The sequence below is a fragment of the Apodemus sylvaticus genome, chromosome 9, assembly GCF_947179515.1.
Source record: "Apodemus sylvaticus chromosome 9, mApoSyl1.1, whole genome shotgun sequence".
Lineage (NCBI taxonomy): Eukaryota > Metazoa > Chordata > Mammalia > Rodentia > Muridae > Apodemus > Apodemus sylvaticus.
The window spans coordinates 44,553,499-44,572,478 of NC_067480.1; the positions used below are offsets into that span (position 1 = coordinate 44,553,499).

The 18,980-nt window shown below is 33.8% G+C and overlaps 1 protein-coding gene across 1 annotated transcript in view; it reads left to right on the plus strand.

Annotated features, from left to right (window-relative positions):
- Nucleotides 1-18,980, plus strand: part of Erbb4 (erb-b2 receptor tyrosine kinase 4) — a 708,134-nt gene that overhangs the window by 77,562 nt on the left and 611,592 nt on the right. The window lies entirely within an intron of this gene.

An 18,980-nucleotide genomic window follows, 5' to 3' on the forward strand; every position in this document is an offset into this window, starting at 1 on the left:
ACCAAGCTGCCTCTGGCTTCACAAATGACAGAGAAAATTTGAATTTGAATACAATATTTGAAATACCAGTGATATAATATTTCTGATATTACTTTCTTTTCTTTTTTCTTTTTAAAAATGATTTATTCATTTTATGTATATGAGTACACAGTAGCAATCTTCAGAAACAGCAGAGGAGGGCATCAGATTACATTATGGATGGTTGTGAGCCACCATGTAGTTGCTGGGAAATGAACTCAGGACCTCTAGAAGAGTACTCAGTGCTCTTAACTACTGAGCCACTTCTCCAGGCCTCTAATATTTCTTAATTTAGAGAATCATCTGTTACTTTTTGTCATTTATGATAAAATGAGAACCCATTGAGGATGAATCTTTTAACTTGTGCTACACAAAGTGACACTAGCATAGCTTCACTTAAGAGACCTATGAATCTACAGTGTTTTGAGAGGCAAATGTACGAATGAAGGACGTGAGTATATCCTCCATGAGAATCAGCACATGCACCACATTTCAAACAGAAATCTGAGTATATGTTATTTGGGAAAAATAGATTATATATTCCTTTAAAAGAGTTATTAAGCTACTTTTATTAAATGCAGAATCAACTTAGGCCTGCTTTGTAAATGATTAAAGATCTGTGCTAAATTCCTTTCTTTGCAGATTTGGTTCTCTTTCTAATATATGAATTGAATAAAATGTGGTCATACATTTATATTCCTATAGTATTTATAACAATTACTAATGAACATTTCTTTGTATTATTTTCATATCTATGTTCTGGATAGTAATTAGCTTGTATTTGTCTGCCATTAACTAATAAAATAGAATGCTTTATGCATTCAGTAAAGGAAAACTTAGGAATTAAAAATCTTGTTAAATTAATATTTAAAATAATCTTCTATACCAAAGTAATATCAATAAGCTTCTTGCCTTGTTTAAATACTTAACAACATGTATTTACCAGGTACAAAGATAAATAACTCAAAGCATTTGTGATAGTATTTGTTTGCTTTATAACTATTATCATCCCACAAATTTGTATGCTATTCTCAATATTAAAGTTTTTAAATAGGATTCAAAAAAGTTTTTAGTGCTTTATCCCAAGAGATTAAACCTAAAACAAACTCCATTTGGAGCACACCCTCTGTTACAGGTCCTCCAGTCATTTTCAGAGAAATCCAGCCAACAATTTCAGTAGGGTAGCTAGCTCCTGGGACTTTCTGATTATGTTGATGAAGCTGTAGCCATTTATAGGCAATAGAACTATTAAGAATGAAAATCATAATGGCTATTACTGACAAGGGTAATAATAAAAATACATGTAATTTCAGTGATGAAATTAATAATCTCTCCTAATAAATGTATCATTAATTTAATGTATGTTTGTCTCCTCCCATGGATATTTTGTTCCCCCTTCTAAGAAGGATAGAAATATCCACACTTTGGTCTTGCTTCTTCTTGAGCTTCATGTAGTCTGTGAATTATATCTTAGGTGTTTCTAGCTTCTGGGCTAATATCCACTTATCAGTGAGTGCTCTTTTGTGATTGGGTTACCTCACTCAGGATGATATTTTCTAGTTTCATCCATTTGCCTAAGAATTTCATGAATTCATTGTTTTTGATAGCTAAGTAGTATTCCATAGTGTAAACATACCATGTTTTCTGTACCCATTCCTCCTTTGAGGGATATATGGGTTCTCTCTAGCTTCTGGCTGTTATAAATAAGGCTGCTATGAACATAGTGAAGCATGTATACTTATTACATATTGGAGTATCTTCGGTGGATATGCCCAGGAATGGTATAGCTGGGTCCTCAGGTAGTATTATGTCCAATTTTCTGAGGAACCTCCAGACTGATTTCCAGAGTTGTTGTACCACCTTGCAATCCCATGAGCAATGGAGCAGTGTTCCTCTTTCTCCACATCCTTTCCAGAATCTGTTCTCACCTGAATTTTTTATCTTAGCCATTCTGACTGGTGTGAGGTGGAATCTCAGGGTTGTTTTGATTTGCATTTCCCTGACGACTAAGGACATTGAACATTTCTTTAGGTGCTTCTCAGCTTTTCAGTATTCCTCAGTTGAGAATTCTTTGTTTAGCTCTGTACCCCATTTTTAATAGGGTTATACAGAGACAAAGTGTGGAGCAGAGACAGAAGGAAAGGCCATCAAGAGACTGCCCCACCTGGGGATCCATCCCATATACAGTTACCAAACCCAGACACTGCTGTGGATGCCAAGAAGTGCTTGCTGACAGGAGCCCTAGCTGTCTCCTGAGAGGTTCTGTCAGAGCCTGACAGATACAGAGGGGGACACTCTCAGCCAGCCACTGAACTGAGCACAAGGTCCCCAGGTGGAGCTAGAGAAAGGACACAAGGAGCTGAAGTGATTTGCAGTCCTATAGGAGGAACAACGATTTGAACTAGCCAGTACTCCAGAGCTCCCAGGGGCTAAACCACCTACCAAAGAGTACACATGGAGGGACCCTTGTCTCCATCCGCATTTGTAGCCAAGGACGGCCTTGTAGGACATGAATGAAAGGAGAGGCCCTTGGTCCTATGAAGGCTCATTGCCCCAGTGTATGGGAATGCCAGGACAGGGAAGTGGGAATGGGTAGGTTAGGGATTAGGGGATGGAGTATGGGAAAGAGGTTTTTGGAGGGGAAAAAAGGAAAGGTGATAACATTTGAAATGTAAAGAAAGAAAATATCTAATAATTTTTTTTAAAAAATCAAAAAAATATTTATTATAACATAATATTTAACAACACAAAATGGAAAGAATGAGTAATAGAGAGAAATTGATGTTTTTAAACAGACAAAAATCACCTTTATATACTGACAGAAATTAAATAATTGTACGTTAAATTATAGAAAAGGATCACTGAATATAGACCATTACTTGGACTATAAAACATTAGCATTAACATAATTAATAGTATACTAACAATAATCTTAAACAGTAATACTTTAGCATTAAATACTAGTATCAAACCCATTAGTAAGAGCATTGGTAGTACTAGTGTATCATTTTAACATGATTAATTTTTATAAAATTAGTGCTTACTAGCAAATGAATGTTCATCTTGAATACAGATTACTTGTGAATAGTTGAGTTCTTTCAGATGTTTTAATTTTATTAATAGCAAAAAATAGCATTATTTTTATACAATTGAAATGTATACAATGAAATTATAAAGCCATTTTAATCCTGAAAACAAGTCATCCAATATTAATTGTATGGTCATTCTCTGCACATTTACAGCCTTTTGCTTTCTATAATGTTGATACGTTTTAGTTCAAGAAATTTGTATCTTTTACCATGTTTATTTTCAAGTGAATATAAAACAAATATAGTAATAACATGTGCTTTCTGCCAGTAACCAAGAATGATCTGTATTGTTTCATTTAACTTGTACTTTGAAGTATTAAAAAATTGGCCAGGACTAAGAGTAAACTTTGAGGAATTTGAAACAAGTTGAAATGAAAAATTCTTTGTGCAATTAAAAAGATGATAAACCCGACAATGCGAAGTAATCACAGTCACTGCTCACCATGAAATGAGCTGTTTGTTTGTTTGATTGCTTATTTGTTACAGTGTTTAAGGAACCTATCCCCAGAACAGGTGCTTTGTGTAAACAGATGCATGTTCTGATATTTGATTTTCATCAAAGACATTCTCTCCCTTTTCTGTAAATATTATCAAATCTGAAATTTGAGAACCGTCCAGATTTGAGCCGTAGTTGTCATCTTACACACTGGGCAGTATTGCGAATTATTTCAATTTCTCAGGCTTTGGATAGCTCCCTTGAAATAGCAGAGGAAATCTGTACTCTCTCATTGTTTCTGTACAAATGGTAAGCTATTAATGCATGTGAAAATATCTGATAATTATCTGTAACTTACATAGAAAACATTCCTTTAACATTTATTATTATAGTTTCATAAAAATATGTATATATAAGAGAAACTTCTTTTTATATTTACCTGATGGTTCTTTGTATAAGGTTCTATTCCTGGAGATCTATTTTGTATCAGAGTTAGAAATTATGACATGTAACACACACACACACACACACACACACACACACACACACACACATATAGAATCTGCCCCAGAAGTAACCTTATATTTATTGTGATGTTATCATTGCTCAAGAAATGTAGAAAAGTACATTTAATAGAAAGGGTAGGTAGTGAGAAAAACTAGTGGAAATGGAGAGAAAGATGAGAGAGGAATGGAGGGAGGGAGAGACAGACATAGACAAACAGAGAGATAAAGACACAGTCAGTCAGACAGACAGACAGAAACAGAGAGACAAAGAATTCTCTGTAAGTGCTTTTGGCTTTCCCTGACAGGAGCATGAAGCAGTGAAAGAAAATAAAGAATTAGCAGGGGAGATAAAGGAGCATGCTGGGAAAGAGGACAGCAGCAGTTAGCTTGGTGAACCTGGAACATTTGGAAATGATAAACTAAATTACAAACCAAGCCAATTTTGAGTTTTGAAGTATTCTGACCTTCCTGTGTAGTGTGATAACTCTAGGAATATCATGATTGTATAAATATCCTTATAATGGAGCAATAATAATGAAAAATTTTGAAGTTACCATCATATGTACAATCAATTGTGATCAATTATATTTAAGTGTGTACAATTTTGCTCTCAAATAAATCACATTTAAAACCTTAACATTTAAAATATAAGATTTATTTTTGTTTAATGTGTATGAGTATTTTCCTTGCACCATGCATGGGTGTGCAGATAGCCATGGAGATTGGACGATGGTTTCAGAACCTTCAGGAACTGGAGTTATAGATGACTGTGAGTCACCAGATGGGTGCTGGGAGCAAATTCAGAGTCTTCCAAAAGAACAGTAATACCACTTAACAACCAGATCACCCTTCATTCCTCCAGAAGCTGTGTTCTAATGTAGCTTCTGTGGCAAACAGAATTTGATAGAATGAAATGCAGAAAACAAGGTTACTGAAACAGTTGCTAGGACAAACAAAAATGCAAATCATTGCCTCAAGTATGGTGGCTCAAGTCTTTGTGATAAACGTTTCAGTATTTCTACATTTAGTCTGGAAATAATTATCATTAAATAATTAATAATGCTATTGAATGTAATAGGGCTTAATCCAATTATCAAGAAGATCTTTAATGTCCTTCGGAATTTCTATCTTGATGGACCATTTTATTTATTAGTCCCAGCCAAGACAGTGAGAATGGAAAATCATCATCATATTTTATTATTTGGTAATTGCTGAATGCCAACAGAATAATAGGCTTTGTTCTACGAGCCACTGAGTCCTTACAGAAAAAGAGGTGATGAAATAGAAAAGATAGGATTTGTATGGAGAACATAAATCTAAAAGAATAGATTTTAAAAAGGATTATGAAATGTAAGGAATTTATTGATACATGACCTTTTTGAAAATGGGAATTTCATAAATGAAACACAGAATGTTGAATTTATAAATAAGCATAGAATATTATAAGAATGTAATACTGATAACACTTCAGTTTTTCTGTTTGCTTTTGTAAAAAAACATGTTTTAGGTCAGAGCAAGGATTGGCTCAGCTGGCAAATAATGTTAATATGTAAAATTTTCCAATTAAATATTTTATTTAAATTGGAATTTTATAGCTCCCTCCAAAATGAAAATTATTTAAACTAAATTAAATCATAGAGTCACCACTAAAATACATAACAAAAAACACTTGCTGGTTGTAGTGAATACACTGGTAATCCCAGTCCTGAGAAGGCAGTTGGAGCAGAGACAAATTTGAGGTCAGCAGGACATATCTTCTGTCTTCTAACAATTTTCATCATTGCATATTTAGTAATATAGTAAAGTATTTTTGTAGATTATATTTTAGCTTAAGTATTATAAAATAAAGAATATATTTAAGCTCTGTACTTAAAGTTATAAGCAAAACATCACTATTTCTAGCTACAATATTGTGACTTAAAGAGTTATCACGTCAGTGTATTAATAAAAGCTTACTTTTTAGCCATAGTATATTTATTCATCTTATTCCAATTTTCAGGTGAAGATTGCACACAGCCTCCCCCCCACATATATATGTGTGTGTGTTTATTTATATGTATATATGTATGTGTATGTGTACATGTATATTAAAATTACCAAAGTAAATTAGATCATATGAAAACATTCGAAGATTTTAATATATTCTTTGATTGCAATTCAAACCAACCAACTTTTAGGACTATTATAAAAGGAAAACATCACATTATAATCATAATTAAATATTATATATAATATGAATAATTATATGTAATATTGTAATTATTTTTAAAAGAGAGAACTTATTTGTGTTTTGAAATTTGAATTGTGTATACCTAATACACACTAATAGCACTAATAGCTTTCATTTCCTTTTGACCTCTTGGATCCAAGAGAAACCACCCACAATGAGATATGACCAAAGAGATGCAGTTCAATATGTAGTTATTTCCAATGCTGAAATATAAAGGAAAAATAAAAAGGCATAACATATAATTAGTTCAATGATTATTTCATTTTATTTTTTCATTCCATTCTACTGACTGTTGCAGTAATTGTATTAAGTACTATATTTTAGTCCTCCAAAGACAGCTCACGGCTTGAAGAAATTCTCAATAGCCTATACCAATTAATGTCTCCTTACAAAATAAATATAGCTTGTCTTTGGAAAAAGAATTGAATTAACTAAAACTATTAATTAGTACTTTAAAAAATACTTAGGAGGATTTTTCTAGTGCACAGCATTTTAGTATCTAAAGTTTTAAGAACTTTAGAAAAAATATAGATGTTGGCTGATTATACACAGCATTCTTAAACCTGTTGCCTTTAAGAATAACTTACAAGATGTCAGAAAATAGAAACCTTGTCTAGTGCTACGAGGCAGTATGAACCTATGAAACCACACTGAATATTGTCTCAGAAAACTCTACCTGATCAAATGACTCTTAAGCCCCTTGAACATTAGTCATAACATAAATGAAATTATTCCCTCCATGGAGAGTGAGAGCACACATTCTGATGGTGTCCTCAGAATAACTTTAAACCTGTCCTGTGAAGAACTTCAATTTTTTTTAATGTTCTAAGTTTTATGTTGAAATTCTTATAACTCACATCTCACCAATTTTTGGACCACTTTTATCTTCCATTTAATATGTTCAGTAACAGGGGGTAACCTGTTTGCAGATGCAGAATCACTTTAAATGAAATGATTTACTATTACATGAACTACAAACCATATTCCTTGAATTTTTATTTATATATGTAAATTTGTTCAATGTTTAGAATTCACTAAACAACATTAAGTTTCGAATTTTGATTTATTCTTCTGCACAGAGTCCAGTTTGTATTGTTCAACTACTCTAGCCATTGCAGTTGGTTTTGTCGTAGGGATGACACCCATATTCCAGGTGCCACAGTGTAACAGAAATCTGATTCTCTCTTTCTTGGCAGCCATCTAATCTCAGTAGCTCATCAGCTGGTCATGCGATTTCACTACTGCATTTTAAGTGCAACTCTTTCGGCATTCTTTCTCATCAAATAAGGCATTTTATTCATAGCTAATTTAGATCTATGGGGGAAAACCACTGGATTTAGAACCAAATCTCTAGAGCTCTCCAGACTTTAGATTGAATATCAGGGATTCTTTGAGATGCATTTTCACCTTTCTACACTCAGTTTTCTCATCTTCAAAGTGACAGGACTTGACTTTTGTATGATTTTCTTTGTTATGTAATTTTGACTGCAATATGTATCAATATATTATGTTAATGAATTCTGTATTGATAATCATTCAATGACTATAGAGTCCCTCATTTCACAAGAAATTATTTTTTCAATGAGTTACTTCTCATCGTAGTTTGGCACCCTGCACTCTAGTTATAGCTTCTTTATAGAATATTTGGAAATAATTTTAAATATAAACTCATCAAGATTCACATAATACATCTTGAAATTGTGGTATAGTCTCAGATATTTCTTGAGATAAAGATGAAATCTCTGATATAGACTTGGACACAGTATATAAATCCATCCCCATTGTGAATAAGTTTGTCACATAACTTAATCAATAATTATCCCTGGGATTCTCAATAATCCTGTCCAATCATGCCTCTGTACTAACTTTATGTCTGCTAGCAAAATGTCTTAATTTTCTTAGTCCCTTTGTCCAGTCAATTTGTACTAGACTCATTGTTTAAATCAATTGTTATTTTTTATCAGGAAAGATTTTTCTCAAGTCTAAGCCAAAATTCTCTAAATTACCACTTTAAATTATTCATTTACTTCTTAGCACTAACCTTAACTTTGGATTAGGTGTTAATTTGCTCAACCACACATCTCTTAATAATTCAAACGCCATGAACACAGACACTTGCTTCTGCTTTTTTCATCTCTAGAATTTAGAGTAGGCTGGGCATATTGAAGGTGCTTATTAAAAACCTTTTAACTTGCTTCACTGAACAAATAATTGGAGATACAGTATAACCCCTAAGAATAGGGGTTAAAATGATATAGGAAAGCATGTAAAGCTTTTTGGGTTATTGTTATGAGCTTTCCCTTGCTGTTGTAAAACAAGTCCACCATATTTTAACAAAATGTAAATTCTTCTGGCAAACTCTTCTTACCTACTTTGGCATGCATACATCTTTCCTAGAGACTTGAGTTCTACAGGCCTGTCTGCGTTATTTCTGTTATACTCAAAGCTCTTTCTAACCTATCTACATGGTGTCAGATAGAGGATGAAAACTTCAAGGACAGAATGGATTCAGGGAAATTATATTTTGAGAACAGGTGAATTCCAGCTGAGACGTTTGAGTACAATGGCATCATTATACTAGATATCCTATCACTGCTGTTGCCTCATGATATTTATAGAAGCATGGTGTGGATAGTTTCAGTGAATTACTGCAATTAATTCACCAATGGGAAGCATCAGAAACATATTATTACATTGATTCCCAGTATAGATATTTATTTATATATTTGGCAGAATTAATTTGTGATGTAATTTCTGTATAGACACTCATTGGTCCTTGGTCTATATGCACAATCTGATCATGGATAAGTAGATGATACATTAAGCAAAAAATTAGAGTCAGAAATAATGTAAAACTAAGTATTTTGGTTTGACTAGAGTTCCAGAGTGGGATTTTTGTTTATTTTTCTTAACTTCGGGCTCCCTCATGTAAAATCACTACAGAAACATTCTTTCTTAAGTCTGTTGTAAGGATTTACCTTATACAACTGGTAAAAGCCCCTATTGTGCCTAATAAACCCTAAGTCTTCAATAGATATCTACTGTCTTTATTAATACAAGCCAAGCAACTAAAATGACGTTTCCAAACAAGAAGAGTAGATTTACATTTCCAACTATGAATCAAATTACTAAGAGAGGAATATTTAGCCAATTTAGAGAATTGATATACATGTCATATATTTTATCATAATAGCCTTATAACAGAAGCAAACTCTTTTCCTAACAAACAGAAAAAAGACAAATCATGTACTTTGCAGTTCTATTGTTCAAGTGTTCTTTCTCATGAATAAATATTTTGATTGAACATTATTTAAAACTATTCACTGCAACTTATGCTTTTAGTGATTTTAACAGTGATGGAGGATTATTGCCTTTGGTACACGAACACTGAACTGATGAACTTACTACAACCTTATTATGTAGATGTTGCTGAACACCTGAGCAGGCATTACCTTGTCAATGCATTATCTCTGTGATTAGTGTCTATGGCCACTTCTCTCAGGAACTGCTTGTGTTTATCAGTTCTTGAATATGGAGTTCCAGAAATCAATTAGTATTGATTTAAACTGTGTTTCAAAATGTTTCCCCTCATTTTTTTTTTGTCAACTTTAATTGAAGTGATTTCACATCCTTAAAATGGTCATTGTTAACTGAGAAATATAGTATGGATTAGATCATGGAGGCTTTTCTTAAACAAATATTTCTATATCAGCTGCCTTTATATGCACAAATAATAAGTCAATGTGATAGAAAAAGTGACAGATTCACAAAGAAATGTTATTTAATATGCGGTTGTCTATTTTCTTCTCCTTATATGGAATTTGAGGTGAGTACCATATCCATGACAGGACTCTGTAATGTCAGAACTCAGAGAGTATAGCTAATTCTTATTGCTACTATTTCTCAGGTTGAAACACCAGGGATAAATAGAATTTGAGAGCAATGATGATCATAGCTTGAACATAATTTTTGTCATGGAGAAGCAAAGTCTTAGGCATGCTTGTATCATAGAAAGAAGTATAGAATTACAAGCTGATTCTTAGTTGTGAAAAAATTAGATATTTAAAGAATGGTAATAACATATACAGAGATGAACTTATAAGAAATATTATAACATATTTGAATCCAAAACTAAAAGTGAGAGTACTTATAATAACTTTAGCTTCAACTAAAATCATAAAGATTCACTCCATTTCACAGATTTAAATCATATTCATATTTTTGTCAATTTTCAGTGAATTTAGAGTTTATTTGTCTATATGATGAGAAATAGAGAAAGGGTTATGAAGGGAGGTTTTATTTTTTTTCCAATAATTTGTTGGAAAACTATTCTTCCCCAACTCTTCAGCAATGATCTTCAAAGTTAGAAGGAAAACTACTGGTCAAAAATATAAAGTTTGTTTCTGAACTGATAAATATTCCATTAACCTATTATCTATATTTCTACCATATATTGTTGGTGGGTGGTAACCTGGAAAACCAAGAACTATGAATACTCTAATATTTCAATATTGATATCACTGTCCTTTGAATTTCCATTTGAATTTTAATAATAACTTGTCATCTCATTTGAAATTTGTGTAGGCATCATACTGAGAGCATAGATCTGCTGGAAATGTACTGAAATAAAAATACTTCTAATTTTAACATCAGGGTGAACATCAGATATTTTTAAATATATTTGCATCCTTTATTTTATAATTCAACTTTTAGAGGTAAAGTCTTGCACTGAGTTTTTAAATTTTATAAAGTGAAATTGATGCTATTGTACATGAAATTATTTGACTAGTCATATAAAATTTTATTGCTTATGAAATTATGACTTTTCTTTTGCTTCATTGTCATATGTTCTTCAGTAAGAATTAAATTATCTAAGAAATCATTAGTGTGTATGTGAGTATGTATGTGAGTGTTTGTGTGTATGTGTGTGTGTGTGTATTCTCTTGGAACAAAAGTTAATCCTTAACAAAATAATTGTTCTTGGTCCTATATGAGTTTTCAACTAAAGGCTTCAAAATAAACCCTAAATCCCTCATTGGACCTTCTAAGGTAACTTCTAATAACATTGGAAAGGATGGTCATTTTGTCTTCCCACAGTCTTTGAATAGGAGGAACAAAATAAAAAATAAACTAGTAAATAAACTCTGTCCTGAAGATATCTAATATTAAATGTTTAAATTTTCATTTCTTATCAAGAAACTGGTTTTATTTGGTCAATAAATACAATGATAAATTAATAAGTCTTATCACAAGCATCCACTGACATTTACTAATTTTATTGGTGCATGACATGCTGAATTATATTTTATGTTGGATAAATGTTAATATTCCATAGGCAGGGTGAACAGACATATGTATACTAAAGTTTGATACTTGGGGGTTATAAAGAGCTTTTATAAATTTTGTTATTTAAGAATATTTAACCTATTCTTTTTTTATTTTCTATTTCTTTGTTTACATTTCAAATGCTTTCCCATTTCCTGGTTCCCCCTTCCCCATTGGTCTCATAAGTCCTCTTCCCTCTACCCATTTCCCAATCACCCCCATCCCATTTCCCTGTCCTGGTATTCCCTACAATGCTGGATCAACTCTTTTCAGAATCGGGGCCCTCTCTTTCCCTCTTCTTGGCTATCATTTGACATGCTAACTGTGTCTTGAGAATTCGGAGCTTCTGGGCTAATTAATATCCACTTATCAGTTATTGAATTGCATGTGTATTCTTTTGTGATTGGATTACCTCACTTAGGATGATATTTTCCAGTTCCAACCATTTGCCTAATAATTTTATGAATTCATTGTTTTTAATTGTTGAGTAGTATTCCATTCTGTAAATATACCACATATTCTCTATCCATTCCTCCATTGAGGGGCATCTAGGTACTATCCAGCTTCTGACTATTATAAATATAAGGCTGCTATGAACATAGTGGAACATGTGTCCTTATTGCATGCTGGGGAATCCTCTGGGTATATGCCCAGGAGAGGTATAGCAGGGTCCTCCAGAAGTGTCATGTCCATTTTTCTGAGGAATTGCCATACTGATTTCCAAAGTGGTTGCACCATCTCTCAATTCCACCAGCAGTGGAGCGGTGTTCCTCTTTCTCCACATCCTCGCCAACACCTGCTGTCTCCTGAGTTTTAAACCTTAGCCATTCTGACTAGTGTGAGGTGAAATCTCAGGGTTGTTTTGATTTGCATTTCCCTAATGATTACTGATATCGAACATTTCTTAAGGTGCTTCTCAGCCATCCAATGTTCTTCAGGTGAAAATTCTTTGTTTAGCTCTGTACCCCACTTTTTAATAGGGTTATTTGGTTCCCTGGGGTCTAACTTCTTGAGTTCTTTGTATATATTGGATATTATCCCTCTGTCATATTTAGGGTTGGTGAAGATCCTTTCCAATCTGTTGGTTGCCATTTTGTCCTTTTGATGGTGTCCTTACAGAAACTTTGTAATTTTATGAGGTCCCATTTGTCAATTCTTGATCTTAGAGTGTAAGCTACTGGTGTTCTGTTCAGGAACTTTTCCCCTGTGCCCATGTCCTCAAGGGTCTTCTCCAGTTTCTTCTCTATTGGTTTCAGTGTGTCAGGCTTTATGTGGAGGTCCTTGATCCATTTGGAGTTGAGCTTAGTACAAGGAGATAAGAATGGATCAATTCACATTCTTTTGCATGCTGACCTCCAATTGAACCAACACCATTTGTTGAAAAGGCAATTTTTTTCCACTGGATGCTTTCAGCTCCTTTGTCGAAGATCAAGTGGCCATAGGCATGTGGGTTCATTTCTGGGTCTTTAATCCTATTCCATTGATCCACTTGCCTGTCATTGTACCAATACCATGCAGTTTTTATCACTATTGCTCTATAGTAATGTTTGAGGTCTGGAATACTGATTCCCCCAGAAGTTCTTTTCCTGTTGAGAATAGTTTTAGCTATCCTGAGTTTTTTGTTATTCCAGATAAATTTGAAAATTGTTCTTTCTAACTTTATAAAGAACTGAGTTGGGATTTTGGTGGGGATTGCATTGAATCTGTAGATTGCTTTTAGAAAGATGGCCATTTTAACTATATTAATCCTGCTGATCCACGAGCATGGATGATTTTTCCATTTCCTGAGGTCTTCTTTTATTTCCTTCTTCAGAGACCTGAACTTTTTGTCATATAGGTCTTTCACTTGTTTGGTTAGAGTTACCCCAAGATACTTAATGCTGTTTATGGCTAATGTGAAGTGTGTCATTTCCCTAATTTCTTTCTCAGTCTGCGTATCCTTTGAGTATAGAAAGGCTACTGATTTAACTTATTCTTTCATTTAATCACACACATGCTCTGCATCCCCTCGCTGTGTCTTTCTCTGTCTCTCTCCATTTCTCTGTCTCTGTCTCTCTCTGTCTCTCTCTGTCTCTCTCTCTCTCTCTCTCTCTCTCTCTCTCTCTCTCTCTCTCTCTCTCTCTCTCTCCCCGCCCCGTGTGTGTGTGTGCATGTGTGTGTGTTTACTCTTTAGACTAGATATTTTAGAATATTGGCAAGAATCATCATCTGACTATGGACTATGTGAGTTGACACCAGGTCTGCCACTCATATGCTTTTTACTCTGGAAAAGTCATTTAATTTATTGCTCAACAGATTTTAAGATCTTTGACATTTTGTTTCTGTTGTTTTTGTGTTTTGTTTGTTTAGTTTTCTTTTCTTTTTCTTTACTTTTTGTGTCCTGATATCTATATAATTGGAGTCTATTCCTGCTTATATTTGGTTTCTTGCTGCTCCTCTCTCCAAATAAAGTTCACAGTGAAACCCAATTTTTAAGTTCATTCATGGAGTGTTTCAGAAACTGTCCAATGATCATTTTTAAAAAGCTCAGAAATATAGCCACGACATGGGTTTCTGGATCCAAGACATGAGATTCTTCTATAGAAGCAAAATGTCTAAAGCACATAGCTTTTTTTTTAAAGTGGTACCTTCTTAAAAATGAATCATAAATTGTAACTACCCAGGGCAGACATAATATTTGTTTCTCAAAACTAAAAGATTATAAAAATCAGAATATCTGCTATAAGATTGTCTCTACTAGAAATGGCTGCATAAATGAGTTCTTTGAACAAAGACAATTTTAACAGACATACTAAGGTGGAAAGGACTGGGGAAGGATGACATCTCACAGGAAATGTCTAGACAAACAACTATAGGTAGTCAATGATTCCTGAACCAGGGAGAAGTACCCTCTTCCAAAGATGAGCCCTAATTTGGTATCCAATACAAAATGGTCAGCCCTGAGACTACATATACATATAATCAACAAAAGCAGACTCTTCAGGTTTTATTTATATTTTTGTGCGTATGTAACAATAATGCTCAAAGAGCAAGAGTATCAATTTGAGAGGGTACATGGGCGAGGCTGGAAGGTGGAAAGGAAAGGAAGGAAAATGTAATTAAATTTTAATTAAAATCTATTAAATACAAAATACTGATGCATCTAAGTATCTTCTTGTCTAGCTTTTTTGTTCAATGTCTATAATAAGCACAAAGTAGACTGTGGTTCTAATTAGAAATATAAAAGGAACTTGCTCTTTTCCTTTCTAGATACCTCTTAAACAAGCAATGGAATGAATTAAAACATCAAGCATCTCTTTACAGATACTGTACACAGGATATATTTTAATATTTTTATCATCAAACCCATGCACATGGTATTCCAAATACATACATGCTAGAAAAGACGCACAGTGTTTTTCCTTATTTGTCAGCTGTCTTCAGTATTATTGCAAGAAAAGCACAATATCTGTCTCTGTAATCTAGGGCCTTGAAATCTGTTGTCTGTGAATGGCATGTGGAAATCCATTAAGTCACTTTACCCTCCTGAAAAGCTACTTTATATATTATTTTTCAGGAAATTGGGGCACTATTCAGAGCCAACCAGAGGACTTCACATTTGCTTCTGTTGTGCTACATTTTAGAGAAAGTGTCTTTTAAACCTAATCAAATGGCTCTTTCCAACCCTCATATTCCTTTGTGGGTCTTGTTAAAGTAGAAAGGAGACTTTTCAGCAGTCACTTTGCGACTAGTCATTAGAATTCTTTTTCTGGCACGATGTTTAACTCAAATTGAGGGAAAATTACCTAACGTTCCTTGGAGACCAACTGCTTCCACCCAGACTACTTATTAAATAATTCCAGTTCAGACCCACGATTGTTACAGGCACCTTCGTCATCACTTCACTGAGAACAAGCACATTTTTATTTCAACTGATCATTAAATTCTGTAAATTGATTCTGGCTCTGTGAAGTTGGGTAATAGTTCTTAGAAAGTGACTATGGCTAACTTCACTGATGAGCAACAAGAGCCTTCTTCGCTCATTTTGACCTTGACATCCCAAAGGGATCTTAATGAAATATAATCTCTTTCAGTCGTTATGGAAGTTTTCATAGTTTTCACATCTGTTCTTCCTCACATCTTGCCAAATAGTTTTTATTGCTGTTTAAGCACATATTTGACACTGATTTAGGAAGTTATGTGGAAACATAAATAATAATCTCTTCTTGAAAAGCCATCCAAATCTGAATGCTAGATATTTATAAATCTGTTTGACTCGTATTGCATGTGAGACATATTAAGTAATATTAGTGTTGATTATAAAAGTATCTGAAATAAAGACTGCCTTCATATTTATGGTGTTCAAGAAAAGAAATGGACTTTCCATCAAAAGGTAATTTTGTATGATTTGCCCAAATATTGTCAACTATTTAGTTACTCCAACTATAATTTCATTACTCATAAATGCAATAGTCCCTCACTAAATTTTATGCCCACACACACATGCACATACACATACACACGCACGTGCACACACACACACACACACACACACACACACACTCACTAAAGAGCTACTACCAGCAATGTACTTTCCAATAAAAGCTGTTTTCACACAATCTTGCATATATGTATGTGTATCTAAGTGTGGGTGAGGATCATCATTTCCATGTTTTTTACAGAAGAGTGAGATTAGTAAAATCAGGTACAAAATCAAGTGAAGTATCTCATGTCACTGAGAGGAAAGCAATCCTACATTCATATGCAAAATACACAAATGGAGCATATAATTCAAAAAGGATATAAACAGGTCATATTCATCATATGATCCTTTTGTATCCAGTTTCAAAGGGGTGAAACAGTTAACAACGAAAAAAAATTAAAATCCAATATGGTGAACCATTCACACACACACACACACACACACACATGTATATATATATATATATATATATATATGTATATATATATATATATATATATACATATATATATATATATATATATATATTTGACCTGGAATATGTTCTCACATTTCCACCCATCCTTTTAAATTCAGCAGTGATGCCCCTCATTTGAGAAGAATTTTTGTACTTTCTATTCTCTAGGTAAGAAAAATATTAAATGATCTATTTGACCTCTATTTTATTGGATCTCTATAACAAACTCAATCAGGTCCCATTTTCAATGCCCATAAAATGCAAAAGGAGTCCAATATGATCTATAAAATCACCTGTAGTTTTAGGGTTATGTTATGGCTGCTGATCCTGAAGGAGAGCTTTGCCACCACTTGAAACTATGAACACAGATTGTTGGCATTTCTGTCAATTATTAGTCAGTTCTCAATAACCAGTACTTATCTATAAAATCTATAGCTTCTCTTAGTATACCAGAGTGATACATATATCTCTTCCATTTTGTCTCCTATGTTTGGAAAACTTATGACATATTTCCTACCTATTTGGTTTTATTGTTTATGGTTCATTTTATATTTTTGGCGTCTGTGAATACTTAAGTGTTATGTTCCCAATTCCATCTTCTTCTTTATGCCTTCTTGGTTTAATATGCTTTAAGTGGTGATAAAAATTTGAGAACTTTAAAATACCCATTTGCATTTTTCTAGTATTTAAGCTATTTGTCTTTTCATGAACAACATTTTAATATCGTGAATTTAGTTCCATTTAAACTATCAAGTAAAAATAATGACTTCTTCAGATGACTAACCAGTTCTCAAGTTGTTTATTCAATGTCTCACTTCTATATTTTTTACATTGTATCTATAATGTGGGAGAGACCTATGAGCTGTGGAACTAGTAAAAGATGGTGTGCTCAGTTGGCACAGGGTTTCTGGCTCCAAACCTAGTACAGTATCAAAGCATTACTGCTGTGTTCTATCTAGCACAGAAATCCAGGGTTGATACAACTTAATCCATTGCTTCTGTCTAGGAATTTTGGTTTCCTATTTCAATAGATTGGGAAGACCCAGAGTAAGAATAGAAAACAGTCCCAGCAAAGTTAAAATTCCACTGAAAGTAGGATAATTAGTTTCCTTTTCAAATTTATTGACATGTAAATAAAGATCTTTAGAGAAGTAGTCATTTATATGTGCTATTCAATTAACTCACATACAGAGTTTTGAAAATGGGTAAATTATGTCATATATACTATTCACATAAAAAAATCAAAATTTTTAATTTTAAAACACTTAGAATGGATTCTGATTGCTACTCATAATGACTGTCTCTACCATGATGAATACTAATTGGTGGTGCTGGCAGATGTGATTATTTTTAACAGTATAAAAGAAACTTAATCGTATATGGTGTTCTAAGGCCATTTGTCAGTGTTACCATATATTTCTTACCCATTCATGCTCCAGTCCTCAGGGCTCAGGGTCCAGGGTGACTCATGTTAATTATGGCTGTGGTGGATATTGAAATGAGTGTTGTAGTGTAATTGATCCTGGGAAGCATAAAGCAAATATGCCCTATGGGAACACACTTACCCCAGTGCCATATGAGTATTTGCGTGCTTATAGTAGCTATCTTCTAGCCCTGAATTAAAATTTCTGTGTGTAACCATGACTTGTGTTTTCATGCCTGTACCCATAGAAATTTTACATGGACCTTTCAGTTCCTGTCTCACAGTTTCATTTTACCCGTTCAAAAAGTGTTAATCAATAGTTTGTTGGAAAAAAAAAGTTTGTTGAATAGAATTAAAAAATAGGAGGTTTTATTCTGGAAAGACATTGACACATTATTCCTTTAAATGAATGTAGTTTATTGGGAATGGAGGCTGCAAAGCCAAAACTGAGGCTCAGGTGGAAGAAAGATTAGACAGAAAACCATAAAATATATGAATATTAAAACATGGTGTGGCCGGGCAGTGGTGGCACACGCCTTTAATCCCAGCATTTGGGAGGCAGAGACAGGTGGATTTTTGAGTTCAAGGCCAGCCTGGTCTACAGAGTGAGTTCCAGGACAGCCAGGGCTACACAGAGAAACCCTGTCTCGAAAAACCAAAAAGAAAAGAAAATGGTGTGGCTTTAAAGAGAAGAAGAGACATTCTTCTTTAAACTGGAGACGAGCTTGATAATTACTGAGAGGGGGGATAGATGGAGGGAAGGAGAGAGAGACAGAGAGAGAGAGAGAGAGATCCTTCTGCCACCTTGCCACCTGTTTTTCTTGCTCAGACAGATCCTTGCTCCCCGACTGTCCTGCAGAACAGGACTGAACGTGACATCATAACTTTTCTTCTCACTCTGTGTCAGCCACTTTGGACCCAGGGAAAGCATTCCTCCATCCTTGGCTCAAACGACAAGCTGTCACAGCACGCCATTTATCACATATTACCACCCCAGATTTCATGAGTGAGAGTCACACTGTCTCTTCTTTCTC